Consider the following 3,889-nt stretch of genomic DNA (forward strand, 5'->3'; position numbering starts at 1 on the left):
TTTTCCGACACTGGGCTTGATATTTGTCATTATCCACTTCTATAAATAAAGTATTCAATATCATCAAAATTACCATCAGATATTTTCTTTTTTTTAAAAAGATTTTATTTATTTATTTGAGAGAGAGAATGAGATAGAGAGCATGAGAGGGGAGAGGGTCAGAGGGAGAAGCAGACTCCCTGCTAAGCAGGGAGCCCGATGTGGGACTCGATCCCAGGACTCCAGGATCATGACCTGAGCCGAAGGCAGTCGCTTAACCAACTGAGCCACCCAGGCGCCCCTACCATCAGATATTTTCAAGTACTCATGTGGCTATGAAGCAAATGAGTATGGAGTTAATAACAAATTATTTTCTTAGACTTCATGGCAATTAAGAGGCTCTATTGGGGACCCTGGGTGGCTCAGTGAGTTAAGCGTCTGCCTTCAGCTCAGGTCATGATCCCAGAGCCCTGGGATCGTTCTCCACAAAACAGGGAGTCTATTTGTCCTTCTGCCCCTCCCCCCTCTCATGCTATCCTTGTGTTCTCTCTCAAATAAATGAAAAATAAAATCTTAATAAAAAAGAGACTGTAAATACTTATTGAGCTCCTACTATGTGCAAGGCACTGTTCTAGATTTTATTTTTTTTTCAAAAGATTTTATTTATTTATTTGACAAAGAGAGTGGCAGGCAGAGGGAGAGGGAGAAGCCGGGAGTCCCTGTGGGGCTCCATCACAAGACCGTGGGATCATGACCTGACCGACGGAACTACCCGGGAGCCCCTGTTCTAGATTTTAACAATAAAGTGGTAAACAAGACAAGAAAGATGTTTGTTCTAACTGATCTCACATTCTTGTGGAGAAAAATAAAGAATAGATTAGTAAATTAGTAAACAGGTAAAGGAGTAAGAGTATTTCTCATGATGGTAAGTTTTATGAAGAAAGTAAATCGAACTAGATATATGAAGATGGGAGGAGGATAGTTGTTTCTACTGATTTGGAATTTCCTTTCTTTTGTTAACGATTTTATTTATTTGACAGAGAGCATACGCAGGGGGAACAAGCGACACACAGAGGGAGAGGGAAAAGCAGGCTCCCCAAGGAGCGAGGAGCCCCATGCAGGGCTGGATCCCATGACCCTGTGATCATGACCTGAGCTGAAGGCAGATGCTTAACCCACTGAGTCACCCAGGTGCCCCTTGAATTTCCATTATTATAGGGATATTTTGACTTCTTTATTATGTGATTAATAGCCACCAGTTAAAAAAAAAAATAATTCAACCTGGATAACCAGATACCTATTTTCACACCCAACACAGAAACCAGTTTAACCCAGTGGATGTAACTCTGTGCTGCTCGACCCTGTCCCCAACTATTTTCCATTTATACTTAAAGCTGGAATCTTAGATATCAAAATGGATCTCTAGGGTAAATCTGGAGATAAAATTTACCATTTTAATCTATATAGTAGATGATGTGAAATATTTAACATAAATGAAGGAGGATGATTAAAATTAAGTTAGTATTTTTTTCCTTTCCCATAAAGACTTGTGCTACTGAAATGGGGTGAGTGTTGAGGTAAAACCACCACTTTTTAAAAATTTGGTTTGTCTTTATGAGGTACTTTTTCATTTGGAAACATATTAACTGATCAAGAGAGAGAGAGAGAGAGAGAGAGAGAGAGAGAGATTGCAGGTGAAAACAGTGAAAACTATTAAAGAATTTGAAAATATAATATGATCACATGGAGAGGGAGGACTCCAGGTTCAATGTAGTCCCCTGAAGGCCACTGAAGAGTTCTTGTTTTCTCTGTAACAACTGGTGAAACAAAAAACCCTTTAGATTCTTTATAATTCCCTATTTCATTGTGTGAGTAGGAATGAGGTTTTCCAGGTTATAGGTCCCTGTGAATTCCATCTGTTCTATGTTGGAACTCTGCAATCTCTAACTGCACTTGGGAAGGAATGGGCTCAACCCTGGGCATCTGTGCAGCTTATAGCTTAATAGAGAGTTGCAGGTGCAACTCACAGCTCTGGGCTAGGTACTCTCCTGAGTGTATTTTCAGCTTTAAGGGGAATTAGCAACTTCTTTTTTTTTTTAAGATTTTTATTTATTTATTTGACAGAGAGAGACACAGCGGGAGAGGGAACACAAACAGGGGGAGTGGGAGAGGGAGAAGCAGGCTTCCCGCTGAGCAGGGAGCCTGATGTGGGGCTCCATCCCAGGACCCTGGGACCATGACCAGAGCCGAAGGCAGATGCTTAACGACTGAGCCACCCAGGCACCTCGGAATTAGCAACTTCTACAATGGCAGCATTGGGAAGGGTAATTATTAGTGGTCAGAACCAAAAATTGGACCCCAATTCTAAAGACTTACAATAAATAATACTAGTTGTGTCTTAGGCTTGCATGCAAAATGCTTTACATGTCATTTCAATTAATATTTCTAACAATCCATGCAGGTAGGTAGTATTATCATTAGCACAGAGAGATTAAATAATTTGTTCAAGTGGAGAGCTGTCATTTAAGTGTAGATTTTTAACTTAAATTATTTTGTTCTTGGCCACTATGTGTGTCAACAGGTATGTTATTTTGTTTTTGTAAGAGTCATAGATTGTTTCCTCATGTAAAATAGGAATAATAGGGACACTTGGGTAGCTCAGTCAGTTAAGCGTCTGACTTCTACTCAGATCATGATCTCAGGGTCGGGGGATCAAGCCCCGCATCTGGTTTCCTGCTTAGCAGGGAGTCTGTTTCTCCCTTTCCCTCTGCCCCTCCCCCTGCTCATGTTCTCTTTCTCTCAAGCAAATAAATAAAATCTTTAAAAAAATAGGAATAATAATATTTCCTTTTCCACATATATATGAATATAACCTATATATTCATATACACATTATATCTCTATCTTGGTCTCTGTCTCTAGCTCATCATTTAAGACAAAGCCAGAAATATGATTTTTTTTTTTTTTTTTTTTGCTGTCTGGTAAGGTGTATTTATTTATTTATTTATTTATTAACATATAATGTATTATTTGTTTCAGGGGTACAGGTCTGTTATTCATGAGTCTTACACAATTCACAGCACTCACCGTAGCACATACCCTCCCCAATGTCCATCACCCAGCCACACCATCCCTCTTACCCCCCTCCACTCAACAATCCTCAGTTTGTTTCCTGAGATTAAGAGTCTCTTATGGTTTGTCTCCCTCTCTGGTTTCATCTTGTTTCATTTTTCCCTCCCATTCCCTATGATCCTCTGTCTTAAAAATATGGAACGCTTCATGAATTTGTGTGTCATCCTTGTGCAGGGGCCATGTATCGTTGTATCCATTGCGCAGGCGCGGTGTGCGGTCCACGCGCGCGGCTATGCTGGCTCCGCACGTGTCGCGGGTCCGGGCCTTGTATCGGCGCATCTTGCTGTTGCACCCGGCTCTGCCTCCAGATCTCAAAGCCCTTGGCGACCAATACGTGAAGGACGAATTTAGGAGACATAAGACCGTTGGTTCTGACGAGGCCCAGCGTTTCTTGCAGGAATGGGAGGTGTACGCAGCAGTGCTATGGCAACAAACTAATCAAAACAGACAAAATTCAACAGAAAAAGTATGTTTTGGAGCTGCCCTACCAGAAGAAAAACTTAATCACTTTCGTGATGAACAAATTGGACAGTTGCAGGAGCTGATGCAAGAAGCCACTAAACCCAATAGACAATTTAGTATTACTGAATCTAGGAAACCAACATTTTAGTCTACACAATAAAGCTTAACAAGCAAAAAAAAAAAAAAAAAGTGAAGAAAAAAAAAAAAAAGTAAATAAAAAAAATCAAAATTAAATTGAAGTAATTTTAGAAGGGATTTTATTTGGATTCTAATCATAGAAATCTTGGGGAAAAAAGATTACTAAATTTAATTCATT

At 40.0% G+C, this 3,889-nt stretch overlaps 2 pseudogenes; one reads left to right on the forward strand and one right to left on the reverse strand.

The window, feature by feature from the left end:
• Positions 1-3,240: 3,240 nt before the first annotated feature.
• On the reverse strand, positions 3,241-3,337 carry LOC112836151 (U6 spliceosomal RNA; annotated as a pseudogene).
• On the forward strand, positions 3,318-3,740 carry LOC112836019 (succinate dehydrogenase assembly factor 3, mitochondrial pseudogene; annotated as a pseudogene).
• Positions 3,741-3,889: the final 149 nt, after the last annotated feature.

The sequence above is a fragment of the Callorhinus ursinus genome, unplaced genomic scaffold (genome assembly GCF_003265705.2).
Source record: "Callorhinus ursinus isolate GAN/ISIS: 27379988/994484 unplaced genomic scaffold, GSC_fseal_2.0 scaffold4, whole genome shotgun sequence".
NCBI classification, from domain to species: domain Eukaryota; kingdom Metazoa; phylum Chordata; class Mammalia; order Carnivora; family Otariidae; genus Callorhinus; species Callorhinus ursinus.